Consider the following 17,071-nt stretch of genomic DNA (forward strand, 5'->3'; position numbering starts at 1 on the left):
TATGTATTTCAATTTCAGTTAGTAATCAAAATGTTGCTAATCACAAAAGAGTTACGTTTGATAAAAGCTTATATGTAGAATATAGCATAAGTCCGAGCAATATCATTCTGTTGCTTTGCATTCTCTTGCCGTGCAGGAATGCCTTCTGTGGGCATGTTTCGAGATAACGAAAGGTCAGCAAACACGTTGGGACAGATTTGAGTACAACCCCATCACGGGTAGGATGGCTTACAAGGAGCTATCTCTACATCCAGACTAGAGTCCGACCGATAAAGGATTTTTAAGGCCGATATCGATACAAATATTTGGGGATTCAAAAATCCGATATTCCGATATATATTGGCCGATATATATATTTAAAACAAAAATCCAGAAACGCGTAACAAAACAAACAGATTTCCCTAACATTAGATATTTGTAGTTATTTATGAGTCCTCACTAAAATATGATAATGCAGTTTTAAAATAAACTTGTTTGTTTTATTGTCACAACAGACCAGAGGAACATCAAAATATATTAAAGTTCTGATAAATAAAATGTATAAAAATACAAACTTAAGATATGAAACTTAAAGGGTTAAACACAAGTGTTGCCAACAGGGAGGCTGTAGAGCGCCCTCTGGTGGACAAACTATGCAACGCCAACACTCAGAACATGGTTGAAGGGTGTTTCGTCCGTTTCCGTTCATTTATCGACTATTATAAATGCCGATACTGAGATTTTGGAAAATAATATCGGCCGATAATATCGGTCGGACTCTAATCCAGACAGGCTCTTATAATCTGAATTCTTGATCTGAATTCTACAATCTGAATTAACTGAGTTAAGCCCTAGGAACATTTGAATATATGATCAAATTTAGATTAAACTGACAAAGAAAAGTAGGATGTAAAGTACAATGAAGCATTCTCAACAGATTCTTTACAGTCTTTTCGATATTTCAATTCAAGTTCTTCTTTTACTATCGAATATGGCCTGATACTGAAAGGAACCAGATACCTGCGGGATAACTAATAGGGGTGGGGGAAAAAATCGATACAGCATAGTATCGCGATATTTTTCGTGGCAATACTGTATCGATACACAGACGCCAAGTATCGATCTTTTATGATATATGTGTTGGTCAGTCTGTCTGCTTGACAATCCCCATTTTGCAGCAATACAATTGAAGTGAGATGAACAAACAGAGAAATGTATCTTTTTAGATAAAACAAATGTTGACAAAATTTTCCTTTGGGGACATCATTTGAAACTGGGAAAAATTTGAAGTTGGAAAAAAGGTAATATATCGCAGAATATTGCAATATGTTTAAAATCGCAATAATATTGTATCGTGACATAAGTATCGTGATGATATCGTATCGTGAGGCCTCTGGTGATTACCACCCCTAATAACTAATAGTAAACTTGTTGTCAGACAGAAGGCTGGAGGTAAGAAGCATAACTGGCAGGCTAACAGACACTATTAAAAAAATTCAGTCTGACTGACAGCCTTGATTGCGCTGTGCAGCAAGGCACTGGGGTTATTAGACCCATTCCCAGTGTGTAGAGTAAGGCTGTAACACCACATGAGTCAGAGGTCAGACTGCAGTCTTGCTAAAAATGCATCCACTCATGCTGCTGTAATGCACTCTGGACAGAAACATCCACCAAATGGCTTTGCTTTGCCACTCCATACCATCCCATTCCATCCTCAGGTATTCTCTTCCTATGCCTCCTCCAGAACCTCCATTTTGAGGAATGGTAGATTAACTCGGGGAGGGTATTATTTTGGGGCCATGTTTATTTAGGTCGTCTTCACTGCGGGGAACTTTTATGAGCAGGCTTTTATGTTCACACAAGACTTCAAATAACGCCCTGTGCAATCCTGTGAGCTTGCACCAGGCAGGATGGGAAAAAAAACAACAACCTTGTTCTCTCTTACAAAGCTTTTGTGACGAACACTTGATCTGACAACAAAAGGTGCTGCAGACTCTCTCATACTAATCCAAATGCCAGGATCTTACATTTCCAGACACTTGGTAGTTTTGCTCCCAAATGATGTAACCAAACTAAAGTACTCCTACTGCTGAAAACCCACAAAACTAATGACAAACTATAACATAATAAATCGGTAGGATTAGATCAAATCTTAACGTGTAAATAGGACAGCAGGTAAATGGAAATCTTCTCTCTCAGATAATGCAGTATGACTTTCAGGTAATGAGATCTTCTTTCCCTAAAATGGACACACATTTTTTTGTAAATTACCCAATTCATTTGCAGGGTGATGCAGCCTCGCCTGACACATTAAGGGCTCTACGCGACGATGTGGAGGAATATGAAAAGTGGCCTCTATGAATGTTCGCAGCAGAGAAAATATTTCATTGTGTGTAGAGATCTCAGTAAATTAGATTCAGTGTGTGTCACATTTCTGCAGAGCCAGAATACTATGGATGGTGTTCAGTGCAGATGAGGTATAACGTGAGAGTTTGATCACATTTTCTTTTGGTCCGAAAGTCAAAACGTTTGATTAGTTTCACTCTACCCAGCTATATTACACCATTACTTTACATGATTTGGCAGACTATTTCATCCATAGCAACTTAAATTTGCTGTATACCACCTTTTAACAAGGCAAAAAAAGAAGCCTGGTTCTTGGATGTAAAGCTTTAGTGACTAAGGACCTTTTTAGTTACATTGTAAACATTAGATCTGGTTAGTTTTGGTTTCACATTGCAATGATGCGAGCGCACTAAAGAACAATCAAGCGACCTCTGATGCTGAAAAATGAAGTGCCAAAAACTGCAGTTCATCGAGTGGCCATTTGAGGCTCCATAAGGGAGGCAATCCCCATAGACCCCCCCCATGTTTAAATGCCCAACTTTACAGCAGAATTAAACATGTTTACAGCCTGGTACAAAAAACGGTTTTGGTCTCTATAGTTCACCCTTCATAACAACTGCTGGGGGCTGAATCTTTTTATAACTCACCCGTTTCAATTATATTCAGGCTTAAAGTTCTGCATAGCTAAGGGCGCTTCGCTTTGAGTGACAGGTGGGTTGTCGTCCCAGGAAAAGAGCATAGACTGTAGGCTTCATTCAGCTCCATTAAGTATCCACCTCTTTGCCCATATTTGGATAAGCCGACATCAGGCACTGACAAGATGGCGACGGCCCCGAGCCACCCACTTTGAGCTTCATTTTGGCTCTTCAGAAACCTACGGGTGATGTCACCGAGAGTATGTCACTCATACGTCAAGAACAATGTGAGTCCGGACCTGCTAACCTTCATGACAGGCCCATTCTCTCAGCTTTATGCGAACACACAGACCATATGCGTAGGGGCTCACAGCAGCGCTGCAGTAAGCAGATCATATACGTGTACTTCAGCGCAGGTACTGTAACCCTGAACATTATGCCTCCTCACGGCAGAGAACATAATTCATCGGCTGCACAAACTCTCTGGGATCTCCTCGCAGAGCCGGAGATGTCCGACTCTACTGCAGAGCCAATAAAACTGACTACAAACGTTATATAAGTGAGCCACAGCTGGCAGGGGGCAGGCTGCAGAGGAAACTAACACTCAGCAACATGAACACACACAGGAAGGCTGGTACTTGTGTTGTTTACCTCTAAAAAAAAATACCGTCGCCTAAAAACCTCCCAGCACGCTCTGATTTTACAGCCTGATGAGGAGAGGACGACACTGGGTTCAAATCTGAGCCTAACTTCATCTTTCTGAGACTAGAATATAAAATGTGCATTTAATCTTGCATTGAATATTTCATCGACTAGCTAATGAGTAAACAAGCTTACATTCTTACATAAGTAGCAGCAGCATGTCGAGCAGCATTGAGAAAAAAGGGCCAACGGCCAGAGCCACGGCATGCAGATAACATAAAAAGTGTTTAAAATACACTGTGTAGTGTTTGAAGTATTTTATTAGCTAAAATCAATGTCTTCATTCATAAATACGTCCTCATTGGTGTAAAATTACCTCTGCCAATGATCTGATTTATCCTCGTAAGTAGAATTTCTTATCTGTATTTACATTGGAATCGCTGAGAGGGACGTACAGCACTAGCCTACCTGTAGAATAGAGCCATACTATTCATTGGCCCACTCTCATGGCAGGCTCTCAACCATTCTCACCTGACTTCATTCATTCCCAATCATGGTCCAAACTCACCTGACTTCACTCACTACTAATCATGGCCTACTCTATAAGTACCACCCATTTCCTTTGTTCTGGCTGTCAGCAACATGAGGCAGTGGCGTGCGGCAGCATGTGAGGGCTCTCTGTCCTCACAATTCAGATGCAAATCCTACAGTTAAAAAACCACATAACCGTCAAGCCTCATCATCTGTCTTTGCCTTGAATGTGTGCATCTGTTGTCCTTCATACATTCTTGCCGATGTACCATGGCGATGCTCAACTCCTAAACCCAAGCCAAAGATAGAATTCTACACTACCTGTCCAGCTAATCCACGACGCGTTCTCGTTCAGATCCAGCGTCACGGAGAAGGAGATCAGTGAGAGGCGCTTGTCACTGCCTCGGCAAATTTGAAAGCCTGCACTGCACTTTAGTTCATAATGGAGGATCATACTTATGCCGAGCCAGAGGAGAAGGAATCATTGTCGCCAAAAATGTGTAAATTGAAAGACATGTTGTCATAGCTTCTTGGTACATAACGGCTACCGTAGTTGCAACACGCATTTGAAAAAGCGAGGCGCTAGAGAGCACTATTCGTTTGAATGGAAAATACAATTCCACCGCTAGATGGGAGAAATTCCTACACAGTGTACCTTTAATTAAATAACGTTTACTCAGAGCAGCTTAAACTCTGAATGTGTTACAAGGAAGATGTGATTCAGTGAGGGGTGGAACCTAGAAAATGCTTGTGCGGTAGGTAAGTGAAAATAATGTGTGAAAAATCATCAAAATAAGTTAATCAACACCCCCTTCTCTCTCTGGAGCTTCTTAGATCTCTGACAGAGCTGAGGTAGCGCTCCTCGTTAAAAAGCTGTTATTCCTGCATCTCCGGCTCAGATCTGCACATTTTCTACACATTTGTTTTAAGGCGAGAGGTGAGATCAGATCAGGGTCTCTGGAAAAGTGATAATTGGAGACCGGCGGCTTCAAACATCAGGCGCCGTCGAGGCTGAAAGCAGGCGAGGCAAAGCTCCAAGGGTGACAGTCCTGACGCCTGCTGTAACAAGCTAACAAACTGAATATAAAACAGAGCAGATCAACTATTAACCTTTGGAAACAGACTGTTGTTGCTCCATTTACACTTCCTCTCTTAACAAGCTTATGCCAGCTGAGTGTGACATACATTGCGATATTCAATTTCAGAATAATTAAAGCTAGACATGCTTTTATGGAAATTTGGAAAAAAACTTTGTTTGCTTCGGCAGTTACACATTGCTAGATTTCTTTTCCTGTGTTGAGGTTTTCAACACACAGCAACTGTCTGTATATGAGTGGAAAGAAGAGAGCGTCAGTGTTCCAAGAATATGAAAACCATGAAAGTGACATTTAGCCTTAGTAATGTAAAAAAAGAAAAAAGAAAAAAGGGCTAAAACTAGCTATTATTTTTATGGTGTAGAAGGTGCAAAATGTGAGTTTTTCTTTTTCCTCATTTCTAATTGTGATGAATACGTTTTGTGGTACTACAGCTCCCATCAGAGTTTTCTTTGGGATCGGGGAAGTGTGACTACCTGGTAAGTTCTGAAATTATATCTCTGTTGTTGCGTTTATGGAGCAGCTCCAATGTTAGCACAGAGACCTGATAAAGTATGAATTCAGACTTTTTACAAATCGGCATCATGATCTTATTTCGGCATATTTTTATCCATTTATTGCAATTAAAAATGGCACAATCTGTACTTCAAGTGGCGCTGGAAGTGGCAGACGTCCAGACGTAACGTTTACTTCCTGGAGAAGGCAGTAAACATTACCGTGCTTTTTGCTCCGCCAGGTGATATTATTAATCCAGACATGACGCGGTTTCGTTTTCCACACCAGGTACAAAACAGCAATAGTGGTTATTTTGGCCATATGATGACACAAAGAAACGCTGTTGGCGCCTGCAGCTCTATAATGGCGGGTAGGGCAAAGGTACACCTGATCGAAAAGGCTTCACCAGAAGGCGGGGTGAAGTGCCTGCAATCACAACCATCCCACTGCCTCTCCGATCTCTCTCTCTCGTTTGGCCTTTGTCTTGACGGGATGACAGAACGCCCAGAATAGAGCGCTTGAGAGAAAAGTTCAAACTACTTTCACACCTCCACACACCTGACCAATCGCCGTGTAACGCAGGCATGATGGTCATGCCTGCGTTACACAGTAAGGAGCGGACGACCCGACAAGCACTTCTGACAACATCATGGGAAGGACCCTACAGAGAAATAAGAGATAACCTTTCGGTTGATCTGGTCCGTTATCTTGTCTAACCAAGTCTCCCTCAAGGCGAAGTCTCGTTCTGAAATCTCGCGAGAGGTTGCCTGAAATGTTGTGGAGTTTAAGTATAAAGTGGCATAAAAGGGAAATGCCTCAAAATGAATACCTCAAAATCATACTTAAGTACTATACTTGAGTAAATGTACTTAAATTACTCTTGTTAGGAGGCGGAAGGAAAGAAACATGTAAATATTATACAAGTTTTACATTGTGGTATAAAAGAAACATGAGCATCTCAGAACAACCTACGTGCATGTTCTGCACCATTAAAGTCTTGAGTGGAGATACTGATCTCACTGAACTGAGTATAGGGGTGCATTTTTTGGTGCAAAATCATCAAAGGGGCACAGAGGGTTTAAACCAGGAAACGGAAAGTGTCTAAATTGAATTTATTTTTTATTCTTTCCTGTTTAAGAGTGTCCAAAAAAAACTATGTGATAAGAGGAAAAGACAAACTGCCAAAACTAAAAAATGAAAATAAAGCTTTTGGCTGGTGACTCGCGGCGTGTTTCCACCCAGTGAGCGGGCCATGCCAGGCCTCTCCACACACTGGTTAACTTCTGATCGTTACAACAGCTTTACCAGCACATTGAGGCAGACATGTGCATGCTCACCTGCAGTCAGGAGTCTCTGGAAGAAGCTGCAGTAGAGGTAACAGTTGGGCGGGCCCTGAAGCCAGTGTATAAACCCAGCTGGGTGACGCCCACACAGAGGGCTCAGGAAACACAGCTGCTTTGTTATGAAACAGCAGACTCATTTATTTATTTTTTTTTCAGTGGAGGATTAGACCTTCATTAATGCATTAATGGATCAGTGGTGCACTGTGGGCCTGTAAACATCCAAGTAAGCACAACACTCTCATCCCTGTCCGCTACTAAAAGCAGCAGCAAACGCACCAGTGCGTGTGTGTGCGCGTGTGCCAAATTGAGGACTAACATTTTGTGTTTTCGTTGACACATGTGTCACGTTGAGGGGACGCTGTTTGTTGTTGATCCAAAAATAGATCCTCGGTTTTGAGATAAAAAAATCTAACCCGCCGGCTTCAGCTCAGAGTCTATAATCTGTGGGTTTGTTGTCGTGCTAAATGACAGCTGTTTCCCAGAACAACAAACACCTGAGCCAACCTGATCTTCGTAGGCCAGATTAGGAATGAGGAAGTCATCTTCCAGTGCCAGAGCCGGACAAAATGGCAGCGAGCATGGATGAAATTGACACAGCTGTACGGGTCAGATTTACAGAAACACATTTCTGTAAATATGCGCCTATTCGTTTCATTGATGTGAAAATTGCTTAGGGCAATATAACAACCCCTGCCAGTAACAACCTGCACTGTTTGAAAGCCATAACGTTACTCTTGACCGGAAGCAGCGCGTGAAGCTGGGGAAACACCTCTTTGACCATCAGCACCGTCTTCCCCTCTGCTCTTCTCCCTGTACACCAACAGCTGCACCTCCAATCACCAGTCTGTCAAGCTCCTGGACAGACATGGTCCTTATTTATTCCTTCATGTTGGACCAATCCAATATGACAATATGAAACTTTTTAATTTGTTATGAATCTCTTTTGATGCGTTTTCCCGTAACTTTTTTCATTTTACATATGTTTAAAAATATCAAAATTAATATTGATATCGCAATATTCATAATCGATATTGCAATATCACATTTTGTCAATATTGTGCAACCCTACCCCGGACACAACACTTTGCATTAACCTTCATCCTGGACTATACACCTGCCCATTGCACAGACTGTACTATATACCAAATTTTATATATATATATATATATATATATATATATATATATATATATATATATTTGGTACACTCAACCCATTCAGCCTCTTTTTTCTTATGCAAACAGTTATTTTGTCTGTACATATTTGTTTCTGGTATTTATTGTTTTTTTTCATATTAATGTTTACGGAGTGTCTATTTGCACCCCCGGTACGAATAGCCTCGGCCACACAGCTGAGCTATTCACACCCTGTGACGTAAAAACAAAAACACGTTGCTCGCGTGCACCGAAATCATGGCGGAAATTTGATACTACAGTTGCGATTTCTGTCTTCAGTGAAAGCATACAAGCGTTAGTTTGTTAGGTAGTACCAGAGTGATATTTTTTTTTGTATAAAGTATGGTTACCTAGCAACCGAGGCTTGAAGACACCAAGTGGTAAACAGCTGTAGGACATCCAGTAAGAACTGCTAGGTGAGGTTAGAACACTGAGCTTAGGTCTGGGAGTCTGGAGTTCATTCACTGTAAATGCACGGGTGAAAATAGCATACATTGATATTTGTACCAGACAGGGTATTAATAGAACACATTGTTGTGTGCACCGGTGGGGTACGAATAGCATTAATTTCTAATTGCACCAGGCTACGAAAAGCATACACTGCTAATTGTACCAGGGGTGCAAATAGCCTGTTTGTTTATGTATGCACCATTCCAGGAGCTTCAGCAGACCTGCGATCAATAAAAGTAGCGCGATGAATGCATCCAAATGTAACGGATTAACAGTAATGATTTTTCTAAAAAATCTACTCAAGTAAGAGTAACATGTATGCTGCATTGAAACTACTCTGACAAGCCCAATTTTCAAAAAAACATTACTTGAGTGCATGTAACAGAGTAAAGTAACTAGTTTCTAAACACCTCTGATGATAAATTGGTTGCGGTCCTGGATCAGGGCGAACCACTGCCGAACAGAAAACATCGGCATGTCAATCTCAGTGTGATTCTCAGACAAACTCTGAACAGTTTCAATGACTACTGTGGAGCTCTGCATGTCAACACTGTCACGTTCTGCAGCGAGGCTTAGTGGTGGTAAACTACTCAATCAGCCAATGGATGAACGACAAATGCCAACACTTTTTCAAGCGACCTGAAAACTTTCTCTGCCAAGAAATGGAAGAAAATTGAGCAACATTGTCATAACGTAGGAATGGAGCCGCCGGTCGCTGCATCTCCCAGATAAAAACCGCCTTTGTATCGACGAAGGCTCAAAAGACATGCCAGGCAATGATGAGAAAGAGCAGAGAGCTGAGAGAGCTGAGAGAGCTGCTGCCTCCTTCAGACCTGCTTCATTATTCCAGTCCACAGAAAGGAGCTTGCCTTGCACTTTTATTGCTTGCCATACTATCTTCTTTATTATCCTTATACTGTTTGTAAAGCACTTTTGGCTGGTTTTATACACAGCAGATTAAGTTGTACATTTCGTGCATGCGGGTGTGTTCCTGTTTAGATAGATAGATTGAGAGATATACTTCATTCATCCCGAGGGAAATTTTAGGCATCCAGTAGCTTAGACAACCATAAAACAACAAGCACACATACACACATATATCTCACATACATAAACATCACTCACAGAAATATAAAGAGTTAACAATTTGTGAAGTAGGGCTGAAACGATTCCTCGAGTAACTCGAAAAATTTACTAAAAATCCTCGATGCAAAATGATTTGCCTCGAAGCTTCGTTTAATTAATGTTACCAACGTTGTATTGCTCACGGTGTTTCCGCACGGAGGGTTATTACTGTCGCACAGCGGTCTGTTGCTGCTGGCGACACATGTCATGAAGACTGATTACAAAATGAAGAAAGAGCGTGAGGGGCTAAGAGAAGAGACAGGCTGGAGAAAACGACAGAAAGTTTCCAAAGTTTGGACTCAGTTCAAACGTAATTAAAACGAAAACTCTGCACAGTGAGTCTACTGCAAAATCAAACTAGCTTACCACGATAATAGCACATCGTCAGTGCTTCCGCATCTCAACAGAAAACATTTGAGCCTAACTTAATCCTCCATTCCACGAAGGGGACCCGACAAAACTAAATCACAGAGTCATATGGACGATGAAACTACACCAAATCAGAGGTGTCAAAAGTATTCACATTGATTACTCAAGTAGAAGTACAGATACTAGGGTTTGAAAAGACTTCTGTAGAAGTTGAAGTATCAACTCAAGCTTTTTACTTAAGTAAAAGTGTAAAAGTACTGGTTTCAAAACTACTTAAAGTATAAAAGTAAAAGTAATGTAAGGGGGAAAAAAATGCCATTGAGGACAAAAGCTTAGCCCACCCTGCAGTAGGGCTGGGTACCGAACGTCGATACTTTTATGGTATCGAAAAAAATACTCCAATCCTATGAGTATCGAAAAATTCTTTATCTTTCGGTGCCAAATTTCGGTTCCAAAAGCGTCAGAGCACGTAAGCGCAAGCTTATCTGTCCTCTCTGCATATTGACACAGAGCGGAGCTCCGACCGACACGCACACGGAGAGGTGCGGACGGAGTAAACTGTCTGCAGTTTTGTTGAAGTCACAGAGAGTCACGGTTGGTTTCAAGTGTGGTTACAGTTTTTTAAAACTTCACGCAGACAGCGTTTGCTGCGATATGATATTAATGGCGAGCCGAAAGCGGTCGCGGTGCTGTTGACGTTACACTTCCTCTTACAAGCAGCCACAACGGTGGTTTCTCTGCCCTGATGACTGACTGACAGGCTGAGCTTGCAAGGCAATGCACTTTTATTAATGTTACTCTGAGTGAGCAGTTTTACCAGAATTTTTTAATTTTGATAACTCTTTTGATTCTTAAGGTGGAATTCTGAATTAAGGTGGAAAATAAAAGCTTTGTGTTTAATGTATTTTTGTAACATATGGTATCGAAAAAAAGTATCGGGTATCGAAACTGAGGTATCGAAATTGGCACCGGATCGAAAGATTCTGAACGATACCCAGCCCTACGCTGCAGGGGCCTATAGTGCACTACCCCACCTCCACAAAAAAACATTTTTCTAAAGACCATAATGACTATAATAATGTTATATTAAAATCATACCTGCAAACTCAGAAGGGCTGAAAAAGGGGACACATTTCTTCTGTGTTTTTCAGACAACAGTAGCTACAGTCTGGTGTTAGAATCCTCTCCAGTGAAATACAGACACACTTTACACCGTTTTTTTTGTCTGTGTTTTTGAACGATGACAAGCCTGGATGAAAACAAACAAGAAATAGCAGTAACGAGGCTATTTTTAAAATGTAAGGAGTAGAAAGTACAGATAATTGCGTGAAAATGTAAAGAGTAGAAGTAAAAAGTATGCTGTAAAATAATTACTCCAGTAAAGTATAGATACCCAAAATTTCTACTTAAGTAAGGTAACGAAGTATTTGTACTTCGTTACTTGACATCTCTAAACCAAACACAACAACTACCAAAATCAAACACAAGAACATACGTAGTGGTGACCACAATTTGATCTAAAGAGCCGGAAAAGCAGCCGATTGTAGCGCACCATTTTCTCTCACTCTCTCTCTTCACGGAGAAACAGCTGATCAACGATCTACGGGCATAAGTGTAACAGAGCTGTGTAGCATTGTAATCAAATCTATAAATTAAAATAGGTTTAACTAATATTTACATATAGGCCTATATACAGATCAGTCTCAGGTTGAAACTTGCAGTTCTGAAAGTAATGTTGCATGTTTATGTAGGTTTAATGTCTGCCTTAGTTTGAGGTTGTTATTGAATTTCAGAAAATGTTTTCTTTAAAAATAATGTAATATGGCACTTAAATGCACTGAATATGTTAAGTTTTTTTTTTGAGAGATGATATTGTAAGCAATGTAGGCAATAGAAATGTTGCTTTTTCCGAAAATTAAACCAAACTATTGTATATTATTGCTCTTCAATAAAACAAAAGTATTTCTTATCCGATTACTCGATTAATCGATGGAATAATCGGTAGAATACTCGATTACTAAAATAATCGATAGCTGCAGCCCTATTGTGAAATGATTACAAAGGTCTGGTATGGACTGACCATGTGATGCAATGACCACGATAAGGTGCTATGGTATAATGGGTGCAATGACGGTAGTGCAAAAGTGAACGGTGCAGGGATTGAAGAGTGTGTGTCAGTATGAATCGTTGTAGAAAAACGATTGTTGACAAAAAGGTTTCTATCAATCAGTTAAAAAATATTTCCTGTTTTAAAAAGAACCAGACCAGTGTTTTTGCAAGGCTATACTCTTTAACTACAATGCATAGACACTTTGCATGTTTGTTGACCATTATCAAATTCATGTTTTGCAGTTTTCCATTTAAATTTGGATACATTTAACCTAGCATCCTAATCATCCATTGGTTTTCTTTTTTCTGTGTACATGCACTGGTGTAAATTTTCCTGCACCGGTTGGTGTATTTGTCCTTCTTTCTCGGCACCGTCAATGTGTTATGTAATTTGAGCTGACTTTCCCTTTAATTTTCTTTAAAGAGTCAAATAACTTCATATTTAAAGTCATCCTGAACAGGATTATATTAAAAAAGAATTCTGCAAACCTCTGAAGGAAAATAGTTATTAATTTTATTTATGAGACTTTAAAAATTAGGACATTTTCAATGTGTTACAATATCAGATTGTAAGATTCTTTGTTTTTGTTTTGTTTTTTTTACAGTTTTCAGCGGTGATCCAGAATAACAATCTGTGGAATTTAGTGGACTGGTTTTTGCTTGGAGTTGTGGACTTGAATCCTTGCTTGCAGTGTTTCCCACACATAGACTAATTTGTGGCGGTGCGCCGCACTTTCAACACCGGCCGCCGCACATTGCGTTTCTTTATTATTATTTTTTTTTAAACACCATTTAAAACACTTTCATTCAACTGCATTTTTTCCCTATTTCCCTATATTTGAAGCACCTTGTTTTTTTTTTAATTAAAATATCAATATTTGGTGCCAGCGTATACATACCACGAAGTATTGCTGTATCGATATTTTGTCCCACCCCTAGTGAGGACATCGACTCAATAAACGTGCTAAGTGTGTAGCTGCAGTGTGTAGCTGCAGATCAGCTCCTGGATTCAGTTTCAGCTCCTTGCACTGCCCACAACCAATCAGAACAGAGTGCGACATGAAGCGAGTCGCCTGCACTGTGTACAAGCAGCAGGTGGTGTGTGTGTGTGTGTGTGTGTGTGTGTGTGTGTGTGTGTGTGTGTGTGTGTGTGTGTGTGTGTGTGTGTGTGTGTGTGTGTGTGTGTGTCTCAGCCAGGTAATGGAGACATTATGTGACCGTGCACGGCTGAGAGTAAACCCGTGACTTACAGTACATTTCCATTTTGAACCTCTCTGCTTCCTCCCATCAGGCGTCTACATCTCTATGATGCTGGTGGATTTGATGTTTGGGGAAATGACTGCCCCATTACAGTTTTTTTTGGGATGCGCTCACTGATTACTTGCTATTCTATACAGTAGCACTTTAGCATTTGGGAAACAGTACTTTTAGTTTTTATTAGTTTTTTTAGGCTTCAAGGCAGCGTAACATGGCTGAAAAACGTGAAACAGGTTTTGAGTCAGACAGTTGAATGCAGCATTAACATCACAGCTATTTGAATTCACACCCATGGGTTTTTACAAAGCTCCATGAGGGGACCTGAAAGTGTTTTCTCAGGGTCCAGTATAGCAGAATGAACTCATGCATAACATTATTTCAAAATATAGTGTGTAAATACTGTTGCCAAAGAGGTTATGTTTCCGGTTTGGTTTGTTTGTTTGCCCATTATTGTTCAGGGTTGCCCGATGACCCGGGGCAATTAAATATAACAACACACTTGCCCGTTCGGGCATCATCGTGTCATAAATCAGGTAATCGTTCTCTTGCCCCCGTCAGAGAATGCTTGTTGAATGATTTGAATGTGCCGTGGTGCTTGACGTTCGACATTTTTTTAACGCTTTCAAGGTTTTTGCCTGATATTTTTGACGTTTTTGACGGGTTCTCCAGACTCAATCATTTTTCCCAACCATCACCATATCATAGGTTATGTTATCGTTCTCTTGCGCTCCTGACCTTGCTTACATTGGAGAATATGTGCAGTTGGCCAATCAAGAATTGAGTTGGCGCTGTGGCCGGGATGGCTCGGTTGGTAGAGCGGGCGCACATATACGGTGTTTTGTGTCTCGGTGCAGAAGGTCCGGGGTTCGGGTCCGACCTGGGGCGGTTTCCTGCATGTCTTCCCCCTCTCTCTCCCCCTTTCATTGCTTTCCTATCATTAAAGGTGGAAATGCCCAAAGAATTGAGTTGGCACTAGTGACGGACTGGCGGCTTTCTTGTTAGAAGAAGAAGATGATAATGGCTGCGTATGAGCTAAAGCCAAAGAGTGTTTCATGCATTTTGGAAGAAGGACTTTTCTTAGGTGGCAGTAAAGGATGTCAACAAAACAACTACAATGGGGGCGGATACACACATTATTTTTTACTTTCCTTAACATCGCCAGATAGAGCATGGCCCTTGGCGGAGGTCTGCGCTCTCCGAGTTCCCTTCTAGAATACAAATTACACATAATAAAATGGATTGATGTGTTTATGGTCAATTTAACCGTCACTAAGGCCTTATTTTTGCTACAGCTGAAGATTATTCTTAACAAGGAATATCATCGAAAGCAGATAATGGTATTAATCCATCCTTTTAATTAATGTTTTTATATGTATTTATGCTCTCAATATAAAAAAAATCTTAATGGAAACGTCACTCAAGTCTTGACAATTTGTTTCAGTCCATCTTCAAGTTAAAGAAGGAATTGGGACTGAAACAGTTTTGGTTAAAGCTCAAGTGAAACGTATTTCATTGTATGAAGAGGTTTGTGTAAAGATTAACCCTTACATACTATATCGGTAAATCAATTAACAGCACCCAGTCAAAAAGCTGCCTTGCGTATCACTGCCATTTGTTTACTACTGTTGATGTTATGATTAGAGGTATTACGATTTACGAGTTGCATCTCATTGGTTTAACTGTTTCTACACAGGATTCCCATCTTTTTTTACTGCAGGCGTTCATATTTTTGAGGATGTGCACGGAATGAAATGTCTTTCCCAGACTTGCCTGGGAGCCCTGTGTGAACTTGAATAAAGTCCCACTAAGAAGCTAATTATAATATCCAGCAGCGCAGTATTGGGCATCAGTCCAGGCAGGCTTCGTGGGCTGAGGCCAATTCACTACATCCATTCACCTCATACAATCCACAGCCTGGGAGAGTGTGTTATCACCATAGACTATACAGTCTATGGTTATCACAGACATTTCACCTCACCGTACCCCGGCCGACCTGCTGCTCCGACACCAGAGGTATCAAATAAAGCTGTAAACTGCACTTTTAAATCCACTTTCAAAGTTTGGAGCAGGCAGGTTCACAGAGGCAGGACGGGGGGGAGGCAGAGAACTAGCAGCCTACACTGTGTTATACAGGCGGCTTCTGTGTTTAGATTCTAAAATATGGATTATTGGACGCTGACTCTTCAAAATAATTCTTTCAACACAAAATCCCTCTGTGCAACAAGAGTTGAACAACTGAACGTACTTTTGACACAAGGGTTTGGCGTCAAAATACATAACTAATAGGAGCTTCCCTGTACTTTATGTGTTGTCAGTGTTGTGAAAAACTTGAACTCAAAGTTTTTTTTTTTTAACAAGTGAGATGGGTGGTAAACACTTGCTGTGCTTATGTTATCCTTACAAAACCCTGTCTGGATAAACACATCCACAGTTGTCGAGCTCAAACCAAATGGTTTGTTTCTACTGAATCACTGAAACTTTGAAAGGCAAAAAGTTCCTTTATTCACCAACAGTGCTGTTCCCTATTATAAGAGGACATTCGGAGGAAATTGCCAAATGCATGTACCCAAAAAACATATCAAACTAAGATGGGCATTACAGATACTCATTTTATCTTTAAAATGATCGCTGGAGTTTCAGACTTTACTCAACAGGCGACAGCAGAGGGCAGAAAACCAACAGAACTCATGTGGGACCAAGACACCCGGCTTACTACAAACGTTAAAGACCCAATCAAATGGATGCTTTAACAATGACTCCGTAATAGTGACCTCATCCTGCACTAGTTGGCGTGAACGTTAGGCGTGTCACGATTCTCTGCCACAATGCCACAATAAGAGCGACTGGATGGCAGAAGGTACTTTACAACAGTTTTGTGTTTCTCAGAGTTTACGAGGTGTAATTGAATGCACCATGAGTTTTACGAGGGGCACCTGAATGCACCATGATCTTAACGAGGGGCACCTGAATGCACAATGGAATCCTGTTTGAGTCCACATGCTCTACAGTTGGTTGTTTACATAACTCACTAGGAAAGCCAATGTTGCCACACTGGTGACTTCAGGGAAGCGGGAGGATTTTCCAGTTAGTCCTGTTATTTCTCCCTCATCTCCGACACGAGCAGTGGCCATGATGTCTGGAGTTCAGCGAAGGTTATGCTGTGTTTTTAGCTGTAAGCTATGCTGTGTGTTGTTCTTATTATTTCAAAATTGAAATCGTGACACCCCGGGCCTATTCCAACCAACACCGATTTTTGAGCAATTCCACCTTTCATCCCTCATAATTAATCCATCAGCTTTTAATCTTCTCCACTGATATTGCACAGATTCAAGAACTTAACTGTATTATGCATGAAAATTCTACCAGTGCATTTTCATACAGCTTGCAGTTTGTCACCATATTATCAAACTGGCTAAACTGGTAGTTTACAGTTTAGACTCTTATCTCACTCCAACAGCCTGTTTTAGCAGGAATCATGTATTAAGGAAGTTAAGATGCCATTTCAATGTGTATCTAAAGAG

General features: G+C 40.7%; 1 protein-coding gene across 2 annotated transcripts in view; it reads right to left on the reverse strand.

The window, feature by feature from the left end:
- The window catches only part of LOC120560311 (spermatid perinuclear RNA-binding protein-like), a 102,952-nt gene that overhangs the window by 71,257 nt on the left and 14,624 nt on the right, over nt 1-17,071 (reverse strand). The window lies entirely within an intron of this gene.

The sequence above is a fragment of the Perca fluviatilis genome, chromosome 6 (assembly GCF_010015445.1).
Source record: "Perca fluviatilis chromosome 6, GENO_Pfluv_1.0, whole genome shotgun sequence".
Lineage (NCBI taxonomy): Eukaryota > Metazoa > Chordata > Actinopteri > Perciformes > Percidae > Perca > Perca fluviatilis.